The sequence below is a fragment of the Hibiscus syriacus genome, unplaced genomic scaffold, assembly GCF_006381635.1.
Source record: "Hibiscus syriacus cultivar Baekdansim isolate YM2019G1 unplaced genomic scaffold, ASM638163v2 tig00112491_pilon, whole genome shotgun sequence".
Taxonomy (NCBI): Eukaryota; Viridiplantae; Streptophyta; class Magnoliopsida; order Malvales; family Malvaceae; genus Hibiscus; species Hibiscus syriacus.
In genome coordinates, this window is record NW_024063344.1 from 2,289,466 (window position 1) to 2,315,093 (window position 25,628).

The 25,628-nt window shown below is 34.7% G+C and overlaps 1 pseudogene; it reads right to left on the reverse strand.

Moving 5' to 3' along the window:
* Positions 1-2,093: 2,093 nt before the first annotated feature.
* LOC120180235 lies at positions 2,094-4,731 on the reverse strand (annotated as a pseudogene).
* Between the last annotated feature and the right edge of the window lie 20,897 nt (positions 4,732-25,628).

Here is a 25,628-nt window from a genome sequence, read left to right on the forward strand (position 1 = left end):
TAACAAACGTTTAACACTTTAAAAGAGGGACAATTTTACCCTAAAATGAAACATTGAGGGCCAAAATTCTCTATGAAAATGGAATAAGAATTAAAATAACTATTCAATTAAACGTTAAGGGACATTTTGCTTTAAAATGAAATGTTTGTGGCCAAAATGCTCCAAAAAGAAAATAAGAGACAAAATAACCATTTTAGTAAACGTTGGGGTTGATTTTGGTAATATGTCATAAAAATTGACCCTAACTTTTAAAAAATTATATAATTTTATTTAAATATCATGATTTAAAATTATGACACTACAATTTAAAATTTCTAGCCCCACCATTAGATTTAAGCACGTCATTTGCGAAAGAGTTTAAATGTTCATTATTAAATGATTAAGAGTCTTTTTGAATAAATACTACCTTACAAGTTACAATTACCTAAGATTAATCAAAAAATAATATGTAAAATTAATTTCATATTTTCCATACAATAAATAAACTAGTCATAATCTCCATAGTCTTTAAATTAATGATAATTATATTTACACATTTTCTAACTTAAAAAGTATCAACTAAACTAAAACTTAACCGGTCAAAATTCTACGCATAATAAAATTACTTAAAAAAGAGAATATTTTAAAAATAATTTATTTTCGTTTATTATTTAATAATATAAAAACTTAAAAAATAAACATTTTAATATTATATTTAATATAAGTCTAAAGACATAACTGAATTAAAATTTAACCTACAAAAAATACATAATTTAGAAAATAAAAATTCTATGAATTTATTATATCACCTCATATTATATCCCATTTCAGTCGATTATACACAACTTTCATTTATCCTATGTTCGGATAAGTATTAATAAAGGAAAATGAACAGGAAGTTAAATAAAAGAAACGATACATTTAATTCTTGGTTTAATTTATAATATCACCTCGTATTATTATATCTTATCTCAGTAAACTAAATACATATTTTTCATTTATTCTTCGTTTATACAAGTATTAGGAAAATGAATAGAAGATTAAAGAAAAGAAACTATACATTTAATTCTCATTTTGAATTTATCATATCATCTCATATTATTTTCCGTTTCTGTCAAGTTAAATACATATTTTTCATTTATCCTATGTTTATATATACATTAATAAAGAAAATTAAATAAAATGTAAATAATAAAATATTTAACTATCGTTTGAATTTATCACATGAATTGACAAACATCGTAATTGTCAAATAAATAAACATAATTCTCAATTTAAATAAATAAAATAATATAGAGAAATAATGTCGATCCACATGGACTAGGGAATTTCCAATTAGATATGATTTAATATCTAATCATAAAATCTATAAAATAAAATAAAAAGGGGTTTATCGAATTTAATTGAATAAAATAAAATTAAATAAAATAACAAAGAAATAAAAATAAATAATTGAAAGAGAGAATGATATGAGATAACCTCTAGCTTCGCTTTGACTCGACTCGTCTCAATCCTTGAAATAGATTTTACTTCGAGATTCTTGCCGGTTACAGTCTACAAGGCCCAACCCTTATAATTTGTTCTTCTCTCCTAAAGTGAATCATTGGAATTTAATTAATCCAATAAAGTTCATGTCCAAAATAAACCCAAAATAAAAATAAATCAGTAATATTCAATCGAAAAATACGGAGTAAATAACAATAAATATATGCAATATAAAACACTCATCAGGTACCTAAATTATTTGACTATGTCATGTTAATATTTGAACTATTGGATTATGTCTCATAGGTACCATATATGTAAACTATGAATTATTTCACAAAACATCAACCATTTTTTCGATAGCGTGTAGTGATTATAAAGTGATATTTATTCAAAACTTTTTTAATCAATTAACAAAATACATCCCGTAGAAGATGGAGCTACTCGAACACAAGATCTCTAGTAAGAACAACATTTTATTTTACAACAAAGGAGAATAATAAGAATTTCTTTAGTATATTTGATTTAACATTATGGTAAGAATTTGACATTCCTTCAACTTTGAAAACGCACAAAAAAAAAACTGAATATTTCCCAGCAGGAACATTGATTGGACAAAATCATTCTAATGTAGACATTGGATTTTTTTTCTTTCTTTTTGTCGGTGAAGGAAATGAAATTTCACCTATAGATACAATTTGAGTCGCCTTGAAGCCTCTAAAATGTGTTCTCTTTGGCCAAATGCACTGATTCTAATATTCTCTTCGCCTGCAGGACCGAATCCCCTGCCTGGAACTGTCACTATGTTTGTTTTCTTGAGAAAATCACTGAATACATCCCAGGAATTCAATCCTGGAAAGTGAACCCATATATATGGTGCATTCTTCCCACCATACACATTCAGATCAAGTGATTTAAATCCATCAACCAGAATTTTCGCATTCTCCATATAGTAGTCAATGACATTACATAATGCCTGCAACCAGGGGAGAAAATGAGCAATGCCGGAACTAGTACGATATTAGCATCGAGTTCCAGTAATATAGAGTTTTCTGCAAAAGAATGATTACCTGGTAGCCATCGGTTGAAAGGCATGCAAGGCCTCCAGCCTGAGCAATACTTGATGCGCCATTAAAGCAAGTGCAAACAATGCGGTTTAAATCCTTTATAACAGGGAACCCGTTGGAGTATTTGAGCTCTTCAGGGACCACTGTCCACCCAAGTCTCACGCCTGTAAAACCAGCAAATTTGGAGAAGGATGAAATTTCAATGGCAACCTGCAATGAAACAAAACCCTTCTTCTCGTTAAGATTTGCAGCAAAGCTAGATAATAAACTAAGACCATCAAATAAAACTGACCAACCTCTTTAGCACCAGGAATTTCGAAGATCGACCTGGGGCTTCCATCTCTGATATAACCAGCATACGCAGAGTCATAAACTATGATCGACCCATTGGCTTTTGCAAACTCCACCAGTTGCTTTAGTTGCTGCCGAGATGCGGCATGGCCGGTGGGATTGTTTGGTGAACAAAAGAAAATGACATCGGTCCTTGGAATCGCCCATAGATTGGGGAAGAAATTATTCTCAGGCCCACAGTTCATGTAGATAATGTTCCCATACTTGCCTGTTTCCTCTTCTAACTCACCAGCTTGCCCAACTATGACACTTGAATCAATATAAGCCTGTCCCAAAATTTGATCCATCAATGTGGTTGCAAAAAAGGGTATATATATATAATGAAGAATCATACACTATGGGGTTGAAATATGGAAAATGAAAACTTACAGGGAAAGATGGGTCTTGTACAGCCACGGTAACATTGGGTCCCAGAAGCAGCTGCAAATAGAGAAAGCAAAATTATTTAACACAGACAGCTAAATCGAAAACAAGGTGATTATTCACTTGTGTTGGTCTACTAATAGCCTGGTACATTGAGTATTAAATGCTTGTTACCTGTAGGCGAGAAATGTCGCATTGTGCTCCGTCCGATACAAAATCTCATCAGCTTTTATGCCCATATCCTGGTAAATTTTTCCTGCAATTGCCTTCCTTAATGCCTGCAAAAAAAAAAAAAGTGAGGGAAGATCATTCTACATTAACCATTTGAAAGGATACAAGTTAAGTTAGCTATATAAGATTAATAATACCATATTTCCTTGTTCAGCTCCATATCCTCTATAACCTTGAATCGTCGATAGGCCACGCACATGCTGCAATTTTTTAATCCAGGAAAAAGAAACAATTTGAAAACATGAAGAAATGGGGAAGTATTTTTAAGTGCAACTAGGGATGGACCGATGGGGCGAATAGGACAGTTACATCCTTAAAATTTTTAAGGTTCTCCCCTCTAAACATAAAATCTTACTTTGTTATGAGTACAACAAATTAAGCGAATACGTTGCTTTATATCTCAGCCATTGCTAGTTTTTCCTTTTTTTTCACAAAGCCGATTAAAGCTTTACTGAATAGAAAATTTTCCAATTGAGGACATACAAGGCTAATAGGTTACTTTATACCTCAGCCATTGCTAGTGTTATGGTGTCTGGTATAGGGTGTGTTGTATCACCAATTCCAAGTCGTATTAAGCTTGCATCCGGGTTCTCCTGCAAGTGTTCAGCCTCATGCCTGGATATCTGAAGAAGAAAATATCCAAGGTAAGGCCATGGAAGAGCATGAACAAGAATATCAGAGATCTCATACTACTGCAACTTCTGCATTTCATCCAGACGCTAGCCTATGAGAAAAATAAGGGTAAAAGAAAATGTGACATAGTAGCTTAAATTTAGATGCACCCATGGATATGATCCAGTTACCTCAGGGAAAAGATATCCGCTGCGTAGTTTTTCCAAGTTCACATTCCGCGGGACCTTCGAGCAATGGCCTACAAGCACATTTAAAAATATTTTACATCGATAAATAAATTCTCATATCCAACACTGTAGCTCGTAAGAATTTTAAACAAAGAAAAATAATATAAAAATTTGGCACGATGCATGGTACTTACCAACTGTGGCTCCCACATTCGATTTTGAACTGTAAATTATAAAAATAAATAAGTTTCATGCAAATGACATTAACGAAAGGAAAGGCAAAGAATTTAAGACCATTTGATTAATGTAGTTAATAACCTGCTCCAACTTTTTCTAGGTTGTAATAACACTGCATGAGGCATGCAAACGTGTGATAAAAACAAAGAATAATACATTGTTGTTTTCTAGATTTGGGGTTCAACAGCTGATATGAAGGCTTCGAATATGGGATTAATGGCATTCACAATGCCTATATATACTTGACTGTGTGACCAAATCAACAATGGGGGGCATCTCAATTTGTGGATGTTCAACCCGAATTTGCTGTGGAGGTTCCCGCAAACAAACAAAACATGTGACCAAACTGTTCACGCCACCAGCCATCATCATACTACAATGTTTTTTATTTTTTTCTTTTCTGTTTAGGCAACATAATTATTGTTCTTCACTTAACCATGAGGAGTTGTATGGTGATTGTTCACTTAATCTCTTAGTTTTGTAGTTAAAAGTATGATTCTCAATCATAGATAATTGAGTATATTTTATAATTAATCGTTATCTCTTAAAAACACTCATAATTAAAAATATAGTTATTACATTTAGCCGTTGATATCTTGAAAAATAATTATTGATCTAAGAGCATCACAAATACATCGATACATTTAGTCATTTATATTTATGATAGATCGTATTAAAATATTATTCTGGTTAGGTTATTCGAATTTGAAACTAAAAGTTTATAATAGAATGTTTTTATATATAACTAATCACTTTTCAATAAGTGACAAACATAAGATTGTATATTAGGATGAGAATTTAAGAAATTAAATTAAAAATTTTGCACTTCATAAATTATAAAATTTTAGAAATATAAAATCATATCATCAATATAAAATACAAAAATAATTTTAGAAGTACGATCGCAATCCCAATAGCCATCGACCATCCTTTTCCGAGTCATTTGCTTCAATTTTGATGTCCCAATAATGAATCTCAATTTTACTAAAGCGAAATTGAGAGAGAAAAAGTCTACCATATGCCACATTGATGAGACCATATGCATGGTTTCAGACTTTCAGTGACCACTAATATAACAAGAAAGTTTATTCAACCACATGGCACAAACAAATCCAATCGCGAAGGGGGGCCAAAAGAAAATCACCATAAATCCGTCAGCCGCTACTGGCTGCTAAAGGACCGAATGGTGGAGCATGTGAATTGGACCAACTTTATGGAACATTTATTAATCTCCCACCGTGACGCTGACTTTGCATTAATGCGTTCAAAAAATACATGGGTAAACCTTGGAAAATTGGATTCATCATTCATGTATAATAAAACGCCATTGGAGCAGGCAAGATGACAGCTTAACTGGAGGGGTGAAAAAGTGAATAACAAGAGAAAAAGACGAATTACAAGTACGTTATCCCATCATTTTTGACCATAAACGATACCTTCCAAGTTGCATGTCAGTGTCACCGTGGAATATGTATGTATATGTGGCATACTCATAGCCTGGACAAACTGGGTTGTTCCTTGCCCCATTCTCCAACTTACGAGTGTACAATTATAGTTGCCCCACCAAGCATCCACGAAAGTGTAATGATAAAGACTGATGATTTTGATTAACCTAATATTAATTTATCTATCTAATAAATATATATTTAAATATAAATGTATATACAGGGGAGGAAAATAATTATATGTATATACAGGGGAGAAGAATAATAATAAAGACTGATGATTGTCGTAACCGTTTTCGGGTTCGGAACAATCGTTTAATTTTTTTAAAAATAGTTACGACTTTTAATTTTGGAAAATGGGTGATTTTTGGAGTAATTTGAAATAAATTAAAAAGAATTAAAAAGAGTCGCCATCAACCTTTGGGTTAGGTAGGTCGAATACCTAAAAACGTCTTTTAAAAACAATTTTAAGAAAAATCATTTTTTAAGACAAAAGCTGGCATGCGTTTACCAAAGATTCGTTTAAAACGAGTTCGGGAGTCGGTTACGCGTGGGGAAGGATTAGCACCCCCACAGCGCCCAAAATTGGTACTGTGTCGCTTAATTAATGTCTTTGCAATGAAATTTATAAATTCAAATTTAATTTAATTTTTGATCCCCAACAAAATAACAACATACAAATTTCACCATAAAAAAATAGATCGATTAAGTTAAAATTATCCAGCCTTTAGAAAGATAAAAAATATTTGATTATTTAAAAATATCGAGACCATATCTTAAATAGTTATAACAACCTTTTCTCGATAAATTTAAATAGCCCAATATTTTTTCTTCCATTACCAAATTTTAAAGTGATGAATTAATATTTTAGATACCACTAATGTGATACACTTTTATTTTAAATTCGTTAAAAGCGGATCTCGAATAAGTTAAGACAACCCACTTAAAACGATTTTAAATTAAAAGAATATTACCTTTAATTCAATTATGTAATAATGTCGAGTTATGCAAACAAGGATAACATACAAAATTAATAAATAAAAATAATCATCGAATTAACAAATAATATACAAAATTATTCGACAATTATGACCTTTTAATATAGAAAATTATGTACATGTAAAAAAATGCATCATATATTAAAATAATATAAAATTTATTACTTAAAAAAACAAAACTAAACCTACTTCCAGTAACCTAATTTAATGGATTCACATGTAATCATTCCACTCACCCCACGTGTATTCATCCAAGGCTAAACACTGCCATTTTACCCAACCAACTTAAAGCCTAAATTAAGTTAAATTTGACTTGTAGCATACAACCCTTGGCTAAAAACATCAGCGCCGCTCTCTTTAATTTTTTTTTTTGTTCCTCAATCGACTGAGATCCCAAACCCTATCTCATTTTTCTCTCCGTTTTGCTCTCTAATCACTAAATTGAGACCTAGAATCAATAAACTAAGAACCTAGTCTTCCTAAAACTCTCGTCGCTTTGATCCTAACACTGATGAAGAAGGTCTATGGGTAAGAATCTACTCTCCTAGATCCAAACCGAAACAAGAGAACAATATGAAACGCTTTTGGAAACCTAAGAACGCGACCCCGACTTTGCTTTATACACGGTGTGAAATCTTATAGCAGGTAAAATTTGATTTCCTTTTCTGATTTGATTCAGATTTTTATTTACTGGCCAACCTAAATTCTTTTTTTTTAAACATGGAATCCGAAAGACGACCAAACAGAGTTAACAAGACCCATATGATTTCGCACGACCCATGTAGATTTCTAAACCCTTTTTATTCTTTATTTTTATCTTGTATTTGGCATCTAATTTGAAAACCATTAAAACGAATAAACAAAATGCTACTGTAAATATTAATGAAGAGAAAACCTTGTATGAATGATTTGGCTTTGTATTGCTTTGGCTCGTTGAAAAGAGAGAGCTACTGTGTTTTCATTGATCTTCGAATGAGAGGAAAAAACCTCCTTTGTACACTGTTTTCTTGTTTTGAATAAGGTAGCAGAAAATTTCTCCTCTACAAATTATTTCTCCACCCGTTACAATTTGTTTTGCATCTTTTGTTTGTTGAAGAAGAAAAAAACCCCTTTTGTTACAATTGTTTTTCCTTTCTTGCTTGCTAATCCCCCCTTTTGTTCGTATTTTCCCCCCTCTCCCTTGAATCCGTTCTTTCCTCCTCCCTTTTATGGTTTCCATCCTCACCGAATCCCCTTGTTCCTTTCCTTTTTTTTCTTACATTTTGGTAAGATGTTGATGGGTTAGGTGAGATTTGTTGGATTTGCTGAATTTGGTGATAGTTTAGGTAGAATGTAGTTGCGTGGGTCTATAATTTCCACTAACAATTTTTTTTAGCCTTCCATCATGCAGATAAATCCAATTGAGGATGGTGCCCATATCCTTGAATCTTGTCACTACTAGTATGGTGCACGTGATACGGCTTGTTGGTGAACATGTCGTGAAACTGCTGGGGAGATGTCTCGGGTCTGTATGTGGCATGCATCAAAATATTAATTAAATAATAATAATAATAATAATAATAATAATAATATTTATAATATTTTTTAAGCCAGGTAAAAAATGAGTGTCTACAGCTGCCCCTCTTTGCACATTCTTGTGTTAACAAGAATAGGGCAAAGATGAAAAAGACAACCAGTTTTTGTCCGATCTTCCTTTTTTATTTAGCGTTTGATTTTGATATCCTTCGTTGTAAAGCGTTGGATTGAACAAGTTCTTCTCATTATGAACTTCTTCTCTCTTGTTGGATGAGTTCTTCTCATTATGAACTCTTCACTGAAAATGTTGATCCACCTCCTTCTGTGATGAAATCGAACCAAGGTTGAACAAGTTCTTCTCATTATGAACTTCTTCTTCCTCTTTGGATGAGTTCTTCTCATTATGAACTCTTCACTGAAAATGTTGATCCATCTCTTTCTGTGATGGATTTGAAAGGAACAAGTTCTTCTCATTATGAACTTTATCCTTTAGGATGAGTTCTTCTCATTATGAGCTCTCCATTGAAAATGTTGATGCGAAGTTGAACAAGTTCTTCTCATTATGAACTTCTTCTTCTTCGTTTGATGAGTTCTTCTCATTATGAACTCTTCACTGGAAATGTTGATCCCTCAAGCGAGGTGTCACTGATTCGAAATGTTATGAATCGAGTGATAGGTCGAACAAGCTCTTCTCATTATGAACTTCTTCTCCCTCTGTCGGATGAGTTCTTCTCATTATGAACTATCCATTGGAAATACTGATCCTTCAAGCAAGGTGTCACTGATTCAAAATGTCGTGAATCTAGTGATAGGTCGAACAAGCTCTTCTCATTATGAACTTCTTCTCCCTCTGTCGGATGAGTTCTTCTCATTATGAACTCTCCATTGGAAATGTTGGTTCACCTCCTTCTGCGGTGAATCTTAATTGTTATTGACTCTCTCTGAATTTCTGTCAAAACATTCAAAGCATTTCAATGAATATGAATGAATGAGCATGTTCCTATTTATAGATGCTTACTGATGTATGCATGATGGCATTTTATTATTATGAACTTTGTGGTCCTGCAAATTTTCATTTTAAATGCATCATTCGTCCTTTCGTTTGCACTCCACATTTTGCTTGGGCTATTTTACGCAAATTCTCATTTCTCTTGTTCCCATGCAAATCCTTTTATGTTTCCTTTTGAACTGCTCATCTTTGTCAGCGTATCAAAATATCAGTGTTTTCAATGTGCTTTCTTTTCTCAACTCACATGCATTTTCTTTGGCCATATCATACCCTAATCTTTTCAATCATTAGGGCTAGAATCTCTAATATGGAAGTATTAATTCAGAGTAATACCAAAAATCTTTTATTTTTTAATGCCATGTCAATCTACTTATAAGAAGAATGAATAAAATTGGAACTTGAAATAACAAACTTCGAATTTACTGACAAGAAATTGAATTTACAAAGTTATGGCAATCACATGAATAATGGAAATTTAAAACCATAAGTCAAATGTCCTTATGGATCATTAGCACGAATGTTCCTGAATCAATCCACTTGATATAACTATTGAGTTGAGCTTCTGTCTGGAGGACTTCGAGAATTGCCAAAATGTCTATAGATGTGAAGCTTCTCTCAAATATCAGACCCTCAAGAAGATTTAGTTGTCTGATGCCTAATCTCAAAATGCTTTTGAGCCGCCTTTTCAGGTTTTCAACTCAAAGTCTTCCTTTGGTTTCAAAATGTCCTTTGCGGATTTTCATCTCAAACCCTCCTTTTTCTCTTTTTATTTTTTCATTTCTTTTTTCATTTTTTTTCTTTTTCATTTTTTTTCATTTTTCATCTTTTTATTTGTTCCTTTTTTTTCTTCAAGCATAGTACTTCTTGACAGAGTCTGAGTTTACTGGATTTCTCAATTTTTCTCCATCCATCTCTGCCAAGATCAACGCTCCCCCAGAGAAGGCCTTATTGACAACATATGGACCTTCCCAATTAGGCATCCATTTCCCTCGGAAATCTTTATGAATTGGCAGGATCTTTTTTAGCACTAGATCACCCTCTCGAAATTCTCTTGGATGAACTTTCTTATCATGAGCTCTCATCATCCGTTTCTGATACATCTGACCATGGCAAATAGCTTTTAATCTCTTTTCTTCAATGAGATTCAATTGGTCAAACCGAGCCTGAACCCATTCAGCTTCATCCAATTTCACCTCTTTCAAAATTCGAAGTGATGGGATTTCTACTTCCACTGGCAAGACTGCTTCCATCCCATATACTAAAGAGAAAGGTGTTGCCCCTGTCGAAGTTCGCACTGTAGTTCGATATGCATACAAGGCAAAAGGTAATTTATCATGCCAATCTCTGTAAGTATCAGTGGTATTTGTGATGATCCTTTTAATATTTTTATTTGCTGCTTCCACTGCTCCATTCATCATTGGACGGTAGGTCACTGAATTAGAATGTTTTATCTTGAACTGAGTACAAAGTTCTACCATCATCTTGTTATTCAAATTAGTGGCATTATTTGTGACAATTCTTTCTGGCAATCCATACCGACAAATTATCTCTTTCTTTATGAATTTGCAAACTGTAGATCTCGTGATATTTGCATACGAGGCAACCTCAACCCACTTAGTAAAGTAATCAATTGCCACAAATATGAAACGGTGTCCATTCGAAGCCTTTGGTGTAATTGTCCCAATGACATCCATGCCCCACATAGAAAACGGCCATGGTGTGGTCATCACTTGCAAAGGTGACGGAGATGTATGGATCTTATCCCCATAGATTTGACATTTGTGACATTTTCTTGCATAATCAACACAGTCTGAATGCATAGTGGCCTAATAGTATCCATATCTCATGATCTTCCTGGCCATAGAAAGCCCATTTGCATGTGTTCCACATATCCCTTCATGCACTTCTTCAAGTATACCTTTTGCTTCTCGGGCATCCACACATCTCATCAAAACTTGATCACTACCTTTTTTGTACAGAACTTCCCCATCTAATACATATCCGGCAGCCATTCTCTTTATTGTCTTTTTATCGATCTCAGACGCACATTGTGGGTAAGTTTGATGCTTGATGTATTGCAAAATATCATAATACCATGGACGACCATCTACCTCTTCTTCGATATCATAACAGTGTGCTGGGGTATTATACATTTGCATATTAATTGGCATCATGTCAACTCTTCTATTTGCTTGGAACATTGCAGCAAGTGTGGCCAAAGCATCAGCCATTTGATTATCTTCTCGAGGGAGATAATTGAAAGTGACATCTTCAAATTCTTTTACCAATTCAAGGATCAATCTTCGGTATTCCACTAACTTTAGATCCTTTGTCTCCCATTCTCCTCGCAATTGATACACCACTAGTGAGGAGTCTCCATATACTTGGAGCACTTTGATTTTTCTTTCTATAGCTACTCTTAACCCCATGACACAAGCCTCATACTCTGCCATATTATTGGTGCAAAAGAACTCCAATCTGCTTGTAAAAGGATAATAGACATTTTCTGGGGAAATCAGTACTGCTCCAATTCCTTGTCCTAAAGCATTAGATGCTCCATCAAAATACAACCTCCAAGATTTATCATCTGAATTTGTTTCCTCCTTGGTTGTGATGCACATCAGATCCTCTTCTGGAAAATTAAAATTTAAGGACTCATAATCATTTGAGGCACGACTTGCAAGGAAATCTGCTATGGCACTCCCTTTGATTGCTTTTTGGTTCACATATACAATGTCAAATTCTGATAACAACATCTGCCATCTAGCCAATCTACCAGCTAAAGCTGGTGATTCCATTAAAAATTTCAAAGGGTCAAGCTTAGATATCAACCAAGTAGTATGGTATAACATGTATTGCCTGAGCCTTCGAGTAGTCCATACCAAAGCACAACATAGCTTTTGAATTGGCGGGTATCGACTCTCACAATCAGTGAACTTTTTTCTTAGATAATAGATAGCTCTCTCTTTCTTTCCAGATTCGTCATGTTGCCCCAATACACATCCCATTGAATTTTCAAAGACCGTTAGATAAAGAATCAATGGTTTACCAGGGACTGGTGATACCAGAATTGGAGTTTTAGACAAATATCCCTTGATTATCTCCAAAGCCTTTTGGCACTCGTTATTCCAAACTTCGGGGTTGTTCTTTCGAAGCAATTTGAAAACTGGGTCACATTTTTCAGTTAATTGTGAAATGAATCGAGATATATAATTTAACCTTCCTAAGAATCCTTGAACTTCTTTCTGTGTACGAGGCGGTGGAAGATCTTGAATGGCCTTTACTTTATCTGGATCAATCTCAATTCCTTTTTGACTAACCACGAAACCCAAGAGTTTCCCTGACGTTACCCCGAATGTGCATTTAGTTGGATTGAGTTTCAATTGATATTTCCTCAACCTTTGGAAAAGCTTCCTCAAGTTTTGAATGTGTTCACCTTCAGTCCTGGACTTGGCAATCATGTCATCCACATACACTTCAATTTCTTTGTGCATCATGTCATGGAAAAGAGTCACCATAGCTCTTTGGTAAGTTGCCCCAGCATTTTTCAAACCAAATGGCATCACTTTATAGCAAAATATGCCCCACATAGTCACAAATGTAGTTTTTTCCATGTCTTCGATGTTCATTTTTATTTGGTTATACCCCGAGAAGCCATCCATAAAAGAAAACCACGAATGACCAGCAGTGTTATCCACTAAAGTATCTATATGAGGCAATGGAAAATTGTCCTTCGGGCTTGCTTTATTAAGATCTCTGTAATCCACACACATGCGAATTTTACCATTTTTCTTTGGCACAGGGACTATGTTGGCAATCCATTCTGGATACTTTGCCGCTTGAAGAAACCCTGCATCAATCTGTTTCATCACTTCCTCTTTAATTTTCAACAACATTTCTGGCTTCATTCTTCTGAGCTTTTGCTGAACTGGCTTACACTCAGGCTTTATCGGAAGCTTGTGCACTACTATATCTGTACTCAGCCCTGGCATATCTTGGTAAGACCATGCAAAGATGTCCTTGAATTCTCGAAGAAGATCTATCAAGTCTTGCCTTATCTCAGCAGAAAGTGTGCTGCCAATTTTTACTTCTCTCTTATCATCATTAGTTCCCAAGTTTATAACCTCAGTTTCTTCCTGGTGAGGTAAAATCTGTTTGTCCTCATTTTCTACCAGTCTTAATAGTTCGTTAGGAACATCACATTCTACCTCATCTTGACACTCATTGATTTCTTCCAGACATATGGGTTGCTCAATGTTTATCTCAGTATTAAATTCATAAACATTCATGCTATTGATATGGTGACACCTGCAAAGGGAAAAATTGAATCGAATATATATTTGGAAGGAGACCAAAATTTATGAAATGAATGTAAAGAATAAAGAATGAAAATATAAAATAATGATGGTCATTTAAGAAACAAAAGATTGTCTTTTATTGAAAGCAAGTAGAGTTAACATAGCTGCCCTTATGAAAATTCCTTAATACTTGCGGGCACAAGTATAAGGATTAGTACTGGGTATTACTCTGAATTAATCTTAAAAACTATAGGGAGATCCTCTGCAATCCAATTTTTCAGTGTTTCCCCTGGGAAGCAAGGACGGATTCCAGTCAAATATCTTCCTGCTTTATCATCCCCAGTTATCATGTTAATGACCAAACCCTCCATAGCTTCATTGAACAAGTTGCTGTCTTTCATCTGCTTTTCTTCGTCAAGCTCTCTGGTTAACTGTTGCTCTATATCAAACACTCCTCCAAACTTGAAAGAGCTCATCAGAGGAGGAAAAGACATATGCTCCCATGGAATGTCCTCTCCTTTTAGTCTAGCTCTTCTTATTTCACCTCTTTTTTTTCATTTCTTTCTTTCTTTGCTGAAAATCAGGCTTAAATCCTAGCCCAAAGCGATCGCTCTTCATCATGACAAATTTGGGATATAAAGTCCCTTGCAGGCATCTACCAAGACCCCTTCCTATCTTGGCTCCTTTTCCTAGAGTCTCTCGCACAATCATCTTAGTACAATCAGATAAACGTGGGCGATGAATCTTGTTTCCTTCAGCAACAAAAGTAGCATTGACAAATTCTAAGGCTATGAAGGAACACTCTAGAGCATTCTCATCCGTCTCAATATATGGGGCGTTAGTCGTCACAGAAGCAATAATTTCTTCCTCTGCCCCAATACTAATCAACTGACCATCTGACACTAATTTCAATTTTTGGTGTAAGGACGAAGGGACTGCCCCTGCAGAATGAATCCATGGCCTCCCAAGCAAGCAATTATATGAAGGGTTGATGTCCATCACCACAAAATCAATATTGTAGACAGTTGGTCCAATCAACAGTGGTACCTCTATCTTTCCAAGCACATCCCGCTGAGTTCCATCAAAGGCTCTGACAATGTTTTGGTAGGCCCTCATATGTGAGTTGTCCATCGGTAACCTTCGTAATGTGGCCATAGGCATAACATTAAGTGCGGACCCATTGTCAATCAAAACACCTGGTAAGACATGACCATGACAGTGAGTTGTGATATTGAGGGCTTTTACCGATCCCATTCCTCCATCAGGAATTTCATCATCAGTGAAAGTTATGTAATTGTCAGCAGCTATGTGCCCTACAATTCGATCCAACTTGTTCACTGGTATATCCTCAGGCACAAACGTTTGATTGAGCACTCTCAGTAAAGCATTCCGATGTACCTCTGAATTTATTAACAAATCCAGAATCGAAATTCGTGCTTGTTGCTTGTGTAGCTGCTCAACTACACTATATTCACTATGTTTTAGAAACTTCAAGAATTCTTGAGCTTGTGTTTCTGTTACCGGCTTATTGATCATTGGTGGGGGTTCATCGTTGAATATCTTCTGCGGTACCACTACAACTTTTCCTTTTGCTTTCACTTTGTCTTCTTCTTTCGATATCTCGGGAGAATAGCACCTCCCACTTCTTGTGAAGTGACCAACTTCATTCACTATTTCAGTTATCAAGTTGCCTCCTAGTGCTTCACCTTCAACTACCTTTATTTTCTCTAGCGAACCAGATTCCCTTATTAATGAAACATTGGCAGTGTAGTTCCAAGGCACCTTGCGGGTGTCTTTAAATGGGAATGGTGAAGGAGCTGTGATTATAACTTTTGGTGTTGACGACCCAGAATTCATTGCTGATGGTTTCACAGTAATGACCACTGGCTTACTTGTTCTGTGAACGGGCTCAGAATTTTCTGTCATGAAGACATCTTCTTCTCTTTTTTCCTTATCTTCCTCAAAGAACTCTACCTCCTTATGATCCATCAATCTTTGTAATAACCCCCTGAATTCAGGGCAAAGCTGAATTTCATGTCCTTCTTCTTGGTGATATTTGAAATAGTGTCCACACTCATTGGTCTTTGGCTTAGGATCTTGTCGAATCATGCCAGCCTAACAGAGTTGTTGGAATACCCAACTGAAGGGAGATTTAATTTCATGAACGTCTTTCTTTGCCTTCCTCATATTCTCCTTCTGGATTGCATTTATCCCTTTGCCTCCATGATTCGGTAGTGGGTGTTTTTTACATCTGTTGTGTCAAACTGTAATCCTCCTGTGTTAATCAGATTTTGCACTATCTTTTTGAAGGCAAAACAATTCTCAATAGAATGGCCAGCAATTCCATCGTGGAAATCACAATGTGCATTTGCGTCATACCAATAAGGGTACGGTGGTTGAAGAGGAGTCAAACGGTAGGGGCGTACCACATCTGCTTTTAATAAAGAAGCGTATATCTCTGAATAGGGTACGGGTAGTGGTGTGAATGATACTTTTTCTCTCTCCTTGCGAGGTCCCTTGAAATCATTTCTGACGGTGTTCATGTCATTCTTCTCCGCCTTTGATTGTGTTATTGTGACACTATTTGCAGTATTCTTGTGGTATACACTTGCAACTTCATTCTCCTTTTTCCGGTATACGGGTTTTTTGGAGCTAGACCCTTCAGCTACTTCAATCTTGCCACTTTTATAGCATTTTCGATGAGCTCACCAGAGATGATCAAATCAGCAAAATTTTTGGTGGCATTTCCAAGCAAGTGCCCAAGTATGGAGCTTTCAAAGTGTTGACAAAAATTACAGTAGCTTCCTTTTCGAGTAAAGGGGGTTGGACCTGGGCAGCAATATCACGCCACCTTTGGGCATATTGTCGGAAAGTCTCATTACTTCTTTTTTCCATATTCTGAAGAGTCCACCGATCAGGAGCTATATCTGTAACATGGTGATACTGTTCTAGGAATGCTTTTGCCAAGTCCTTCCATGATTTGATGTGAGCTCTAGTTAATTGGTTATACCACTTGGCGGCAGAACCTGTTAAACTGTCTTGAAAACAGTGAATCAATAATTTTTCATCATTCACATGGCCAGCCATCCTCCGGCAAAACATAATAATATGAGAGGAAGGGCAAGTGGATCCATTGTATTTTTTGAATTCAGGAACCTTGAACTTTATAGGGATGATCAAGTCTGGGACCAAACTCAGCTCTCTGGCGTCAGACCCATAGAACGGTTCAATCATTTCTACTGATTTACCATTTCTTCCAATTTCTTCAACTGTTGAGTTATTTGTTCATTGGCTTTTTCCTTTTCAGCTAACTCATTTAGATCTGGAGTTAAGTGTTCAGTAACATGCTGATAATTGTTTGGGAATGCAGATCCCATGTGGTGTTGCTGATTCTCATTGCTGACATATACATGAGGTCGTGCTTCTTGAGGTACCGAAGGGTGAGCAGAGATGTGTACAGGTGTGAAACCAGGAGGAGGACCAGATTCTGGTGTAAACCTTGGTAGGTGCTGGGGATCAGAAGTAAACCCCGCAGGATGTGATGCCCCTGGTTCAAACCCTGGAGGATATGATAAATCTTGCTCGGATGACGTTATTTGGCCATCCGTGATCCTTCTACCTATAGCATGTTTCTTAAACATTTCTTCCATCCTTTGTAGTAGACCAGTTTGCGAATTTGTTATCTCTGCTTCCATCTTATTTAATATCTCTCTCATTTCTTCTTGAGCTTGTTTTTGTTCTTGCTCAAGTTGAATCATTCTAGCTTCCATTTTCTTAGTTGTATTCCGAGTACCGTACGGGTGTGAGTTGAGTGCCAGAATAACTACAATGATTGAAAATTATATTTTACATCATTTTGAGTGTTTTAATGAATGAATGCATGTATTAATGCAAAATATTTAAAATAAATGCAATGCAGAATGAATGTATGTAAAAGGTATTGATCTCAAAAAGTTAATTATCATAGAACAACTTCCATTGGAACACAAAGTTTTTATTACACAATAGTTCACTTCTACAGATACGGCCTAGCCATCCGATTAAGTTCGACAACTTCTTTAATCAACCAAGACATCTTCTTCCCAAACTCAGAAACCGGATTGATGTGATGCTCGATGACCTTTGCTTCGACAGCTAATTCCCCAATGTATCTGGCAACTTCACTCATATGTATTATAGCCTCGACTACCATGTTGCTTCTATCTGCACTCTGTTCTTCATAGAAATCATTCGATGTTTGCCACTGTTCAATAGTTCCTTGGAGATTTCCTTCTAGCTCAGTGATTCGTACTTGACAACTCTGCAGTGTGTTTTCCAGGCTTCGAATTTGATTTCGCAGTAAGGCATTCTCTTCATAACTTTCCTGAATGTTACTTGGTCCTATGATAATCCTTCCTCGGAACAAGGATTCTTCGAGTTGCAGGATATAATCACCGAATTCTGTGATTTTAGTCCGACATTGAGCCAGATCCTCTTCAAGTCTCGTTTTTGTTTCCTGCATCCTTCGATTAAGACTCTGTATTTGTACATTTTTATCTCCACACCTTTTCATCCAGCTGTTGATTGTCTCTTGTCTTCCTTCGAGCCTAGTATTGAAGTGTTTCTTTTCTAATTCCCACCTATTTCTTTTAATATCAAATTCTTCGATTTTTTGTCCTCTAATATCAAGTTCGACAAGCATATTATTTATTTCAGTTTCAAATCCCCTGATCGTGATGGTCTTCTCAGCATCTAGCTCTTTGACTCGATCTTTCTCCCTTTTTAGTTCTTCCATAGCTTTGCGACTCTCGGCCTTGTATCTTATGATCCGCTCCCTCTTATCAAGCTCAAGCTCTTCTATTTTTTCTTTCCCTTTCTCCAAGCTCTTGAGTAGACGATCGTTTTTTTCCTTCAGATCTCTATTTCGATGTTTCTCTGCGTTTAACTTTTTGGTTAACTGGGCTGATGCTCTACTTGACCCAATTGTTATCCTAGATTTTTGCAGCTTGTAGTAACCCTTCTTCAGATTTTTCAACTCCGAATCTACTTTTTCTTTTCTCTTTCTTAGCATTGCAAATTGTGCGGCATGAAGTCAACATCAATACTCAACATGAATTTTTCTTGTCGAATCTCTTCTAGTTCTTTCGACCAACCTTTTTTCTCAGCTTCGAATTCTGCTCTTAAGATCTCTATCTCCGATGGGACTATCTGAATTCGTTCCTCCATAGTTATATCCTTACTTTGGTCAGGTAGAGGAATATTTTCATTCTTTCTTATAGACCTCCATTCCTCATAATTTGGTGTCAACATTACCTTGGCTGCATCGGCTCTAGTACAGAAAGTCTTCTTCCATCCTCTAACTACATTCGAGATGTTTTTCTTGTAATTGTTCCCGTAGAATACAAACTCAGATGAGTGCAGTCAAGCAGTGACTGGGATAAATTGATGGCCACCATATTGCCTCATAACCAAAAGTGGTGCGTACCCAATTGCTCCCCATAAACCGAGCAACATCACCCAATTATAGTCACCGCACTTATAGAGGAACTCACTTTGTATTTGCCAAGGGGCACGCCAAACAATATCCTTGTCTTGCATATTCTTAAGGGCATCTATCCACATGTCTTTAGTGACTCCTTTTGGCCAATCTTTCTCTAGAAATTCTCTCAAAGGCGAGTAACTTGTACTAAACCGATGATATGAAATTTTTTCAATTTTCCAGAAGTGGCTACGGATCCAGACATATAGTAATTGCGCGCATCCTGAAAATCGACCACCTCCAAGCCTTCGACAAGCATTCAAGGATCGAAAAGTCTCTGCTAAAATTACAGGAGCAGGGTTGACCCTTTTTTGTAATTGCTCGAATAAATCCACAACTGCAGCCTCAATAAATCCCAAGGCCTTCGGGAAAATGACTAAGCCATAAATACCCAGTGCAAAGAGGTCAAATCGCACCTTCTCGTCAGGATGACTTTGAATGATTCCTTTAATAGCAATCCAAGAAATGCCTTCACTTTCACCTTTTTGTTTGGTACGAGCAACCACCCATTCCTCACGCACTCCTGCGATTTTGGCTAATTTGACTCTGAAGGGTTGAGTTTTGATGGACTTGGAATAAATCCGATTCTCTTGAGCATCCTCTATGCGCAACAAGGCAATATACTCTTCGATGGTAGGAACCATGTCTTCTTTATTGAAAGTAAAACAGTTGTACCCTGGATTCCAAAATTGAATCAAGGCTCGGATCAACTCATCATCTATATCAACATATAACAGATAGGAAATATCCCCAAAACACTGGTAAAACTGTCGCTTCTTACTAGACTCCCATTTTTCCCAAATGTCTCGTAAGTCCTGGATGTCATTTCTTTTAAGAGAAACGGAAGCATAACCCGCTAAATCTGACATGTGATCAGCTAGCAAACTGTCCCCTTCCAATCTTTGTAATGCTTCAGCCCATTGTCGTACCTCAGAGTTTTGAACTACTTGATTTAAATACTTTTCGTCCATTATTGAAAGCTTTCCAATTTGACGATTAACTAAAGATCAACACCCTTAATCTTGAATGATGCAATGCAGATAACAAAAAAACAAAAAAATGAAAATGAATTAGTACAAGTAAGAAAATTGAATACAAATAAAAATGTCATTTAAAGATGAATATAACACCTACCCCGTCATGATATCTACCCAAGCATGTTATATACCCACAATGATTTTTCAATAAATTAATCCTAACCACATGGTATCTAGTTCGCATGCTGTTATTAAACAATATTTAAAGTAAAAAAGAAAAGGTTCAGAAACGCTCCTCCTTTGTGTACACCTATTTTGGGTACCTACTGACAGACATAGGTTCGATATATCTATACCTCAGGTGATCGTTCTACGGTTCACTATATGCGTAGTTGTGTTTCTAACAGAAAAAGGTACTCGAATTGTCCTTGATGTTAGTGCCCCCTTGGGCTGCCAAACCCTCAATCCTCACCCATTATAGGCTTAAACGGATCGAGTTCAATTCGAGAGGATACATTCCCTTATGTCTATGCGGAGAATAAATTCTCACGAAAACATAAGGTATATGAATCCCGAAGGTTACTTGCTAGGCCTGCACGGAGAATAAATTCTCACGAAGGCGTCGCTTTCGCCCCCACTTAGAAAGGTTCGAAGCTCGGGTATAGAGCTTATGTTATGCAAATGCTCGTGACGTGTGTGAGGAGGAACATTCAACCCTTTGACTCAAAAGGAAAATGACACCATTCGACAAAACTTTGGACAAATCTGAAAACAAAGATAAAAATGTTAGTAAGACAATAATAAAATGAAGCAATTAAAAACTTCAATAAAAGGATCAAAAGTTAACTAAAGACTCGAACTCATAATTTCTACCAAACAACAATGTGTAAGCGATTTACAGACTGACTCTCTAAAAAATTCTGGTCCCCAGCAGAGTCGCCAAGCTGTCGTAACCGTTTTCGGGTTCGGAACAATCGTTTAATTTTTTTAAAAATAGTTACGACTTTTAATTTTGGAAAATGGGTGATTTTGGAGTAATTTGAAATAAATTAAAAAGAATTAAAAAGAGTCGCCATCAACTTTTGGGTTAGGTAGGTCGAATACCTAAAAACGTCTTTTAAAAACAATTTTAAGAAAAATCATTTTTTAAGACAAAAGCTGGCATGCGTTTACCAAAGATTCGTTTAAAACGAGTTCGGGAGTCGGTTACGCGTGGGGAAGGATTAGCACCCCCACAGCGCCCAAAATTGGTACTGTGTCGCTTAATTAATGTCTTTGCAATGAAATTTATAAATTCAAATTTAATTTAATTTTTGATCCCCAACAAAATAACAACATACAAATTTCACCATAAAAAAAATAGATCGATTAAGTTAAAATTATCCAGCCTTTAGAAAGATAAAAAATATTTGATTATTTAAAAATATCGAGACCATATCTTAAATAGTTATAACAACCTTTTCTCGATAAATTTAAATAGCCCAATATTTTTTCTTCCATTACCAAATTTTAAAGTGATGAATTAATATTTTAGATATCACTAATGTGATACACTTTTATTTTAAATTCGTTAAAAGCGGATCTCGAATAAGTTAAGACAACCCACTTAAAACGATTTTAAATTAAAAGAATATTACCTTTAATTCAATTATGTAATAATGTCGAGTTATGCAAACAAGGATAACATACAAAATTAATAAATAAAAATAATCATCGAATTAACAAATAATATACAAAATTATCCGACAATTATGACCTTTTAATATAGAAAATTATGTACATGTAAAAAAATGCATCATATATTAAAATAATATAAAATTTATTACTTAAAAAAACAAAACTAAACCTACTTCCAGTAACCTAATTTAATGGATTCACATGTAATCATTCCACTCACCCCACGTGTATTCATCCAAGGCTAAACACTGCCATTTTACCCAACCAACTTAAAGCCTAAATTAAGTTAAATTTGACTTGTAGCATACAACCCTTGGCTAAAACATCAGCGCCGCTCTCTTTAATTTTTTTTTGTTCCTCAATCGACTGAGATCCCAAACCCTATCTCATTTTTCTCTCCGTTTTGCTCTCTAATCACTAAATTGAGACCTAGAATCAATAAACTAAGAACCTAGTCTTCCTAAAACTCTCGTCGCTTTGATCCTAACACTGATGAAGAAGGTCTATGGGTAAGAATCTACTCTCCTAGATCCAAACCGAAACAAGAGAACAATATGAAACGCTTTTGGAAACCTAAGAACGCGACCCCGACTTTGCTTTATACACGATGTGAAATCTTATAGCAGGTAAAATTTGATTTCCTTTTCTGATTTGATTCAGATTTTTTATTTACTGGCCAACCTAAATTCTTTTTTTTTAAACATGGAATCCGAAAGACGACCAAACAGAGTTAACAAGACCCATATGATTTCGCACGACCCATGTAGATTTCTAAACCCTTTTTATTCTTTATTTTTATCTTGTATTTGGCATCTAATTTGAAAACCATTAAAACGAATAAACAAAATGCTACTGTAAATATTAATGAAGAGAAAACCTTGTATGAATGATTTGGCTTTGTATTGCTTTGGCTCGTTGAAAGAGAGAGCTACTGTTTTCATTGATCTTCGAATGAGAGGAAAAAACCTCCTTTGTACACTGTTTTCTTGTTTTGAATAAGGTAGCAGAAAATTTCTCCTCTACAAATTATTTCTCCACCCGTTACAATTTGTTTTGCATCTTTTGTTTGTTGAAGAAAAAAAAACCCCTTTTGTTACAATTGTTTTTCCTTTCTTGCTTGCTAATCCCCCTTTTGTTCGTATTTTCCCCCCTCTCCCTTGAATCCGTTCTTTCCTCCTCCCTTTTATGGTTTCCATCCTCACCGAATCCCCTTGTTCCTTTCCTTTTTTTCTTACATTTTGGTAAGATGTTGATGGGTTAGGTGAGATTTGTTGGATTTGCTGACTTTGGTGATAGTTTAGGTAGAATGTAGTTGCGTGGGTCTATAATTTCCACTAACAATTTTTTTTAGCCTTCCATCATGCAGATAAATCCAATTGAGGATGGTGCCCATATCCTTGAATCTTGTCACTACTAGTATGGTGCACGTGATACGGCTTGTTGGTGAACATGTCGTGAAACTGCTGGGGAGATGTCTCGGGTCTGTATGTGGCATGCATCAAAATATTAATTAAATAATAATAATAATAATAATAATAATAATAATAATATTTATAATATTTTTTAAGCCAGGTAAAAAATGGGTGTCTACAATGATTTTGATTAATCGAATTTTTTTCTATTAATTATTTATTTTATTGATGATGTTCACTCTAAAATTTTATTTGTACTCACACCATACAAAAATTTATTGTTGTTAATGTACATGTATCATCCTTAAAAATATTTTAGGATCCACTCACTGTGGATATAGTTTTAAAATATTTCGAATTTGAATAATTAGTAACTTAAGTGTTTGCATGGATTGTTTCTCATTACAGAAGCGTATATGAAGATTACATATGAAGACTGTTCAAATTATGTATTTATTTATTTATTTATACATGCATTGCATTTTATTTTTATTTTTAATTTTCTGACTACCGGAGATTTTCTACGAAAGTTGCTCTCAATATGACATTGAGGGCATCCTATTACCCTATCTTCCTGTATTTTATTATATATAAGAATAGAGTTTTGTTAATGTTGTTGTTAAGTGTTTAAATGCAAATGAATGGTTTACCATGGGCTTGAAAAAGGTCAAGTAAAGCAGCGGCAGCGGACTCCACTGGCAGCTTGCGGGTGCTTCCTTTATGCAGGAATTTACTCTTGTGAAACACGTGTTTAAATTTAATTCTTACTTTCAATTCAAATATTGCAGTTTTATATGACGTACACATAAATATATGGACATGATAGATTTAACTCCTATCCGGTTATCTAAGTTGATTTATTCGATTTGAATGACTTAAAATTAATTTGAAATCTGAAATAACTCGAATCGAATCTAAATTGACTCGAATTTTAGTTGGATTGAAAGTAAATCGAATCGAAATTAATTCAAACCGAAAGCAACACGAACTGAAAACAACTTAAATTTAGTTTATTCATATCTGATCTAAACCAAATTTTGACCCTATTTTAATCTGATAATTGAGTGTAAGTAAATGAATATTTTATTATTATTATTATTATTTACTTTTTAGCATTGATAAATAGTAAAATGGCATATGTTTTATTCTCATTTTATGTTATAATACTAGTTAATCATCACTTCTAATAATAGATTAATAATTCAATAACATTTCCTTAGTTAAAATATCATCTCTATATCTAATGAAATAACTTCTAGCTCTAATTTGGACTTTGACAATAATATATCCATATAAAATTATTGATTTTAAAATTTTATTGATTCGATTGATTAAAGCTAAAAATTTTAGCTCTGAATTTCAGATGTGACAATATATTTCACATAAAAATCTTGAATTATAAGTAACAAAGAGCAGTAGCGATGACGACAAAGAGCAACAACGGTTAACTCGAAATTTAAAAGTTAACCCTCATTAAAATCGATCCAAGTTGATCCGAAAATCTAATGGTTGACCTGAACCGAAACCAATCGATTCAATATTGACCCAATTTGAAGTCAACTGTACTTATATTAATCTGACCCAAAAATCAATCAATCCGATTTTGACCTGACCCGATACCTGATTCGAACTAAATTTTCATATACATGAACTAATTTTAAATCAAATCTGATCTGGCCAAAATTGAATCTAAACTGAATTAGTCTAAAATCGAAATGACCGACTCGAACTCGATCCGAATGAATTGATTACCACCTTTATAAATATATACTAGAACTTGAATAATTTATAATATACCCTGATGAAAATGATTAAAATCCATATATTTGTATAAAAAATTATTATAAATAAAAAATCATTAAAAAAATATTATATACCCGGATGAAAATGATTATATATATGGGTTTGGGTGATAATTATAGTATACATATCAATATAAAAAGAAACAATTTATATAGAGAAATATATTCTTTTTTTAAAAAAAAATAGTAAATTAAATGAAAAAAAATGGGTGTAGGTAGATTGATAAAATGTATTTATACAAAAAATAAATTATCTTTACTATTTATATTGTTTTTTTAATTTAGTGTCCAGTTAATCGGTGATATCAAATTCAGTCAATAAATTAAATAATAATATTAAAATATTAAAAAATAATAATAATTTAGATTACAAATTAAATTAAAAATATATACAAATATAAAAGAATAAGTATGTGAAGGTTTTGGGCAAATAATTTAAGAAATCAAAGAACGCAGAAATCATA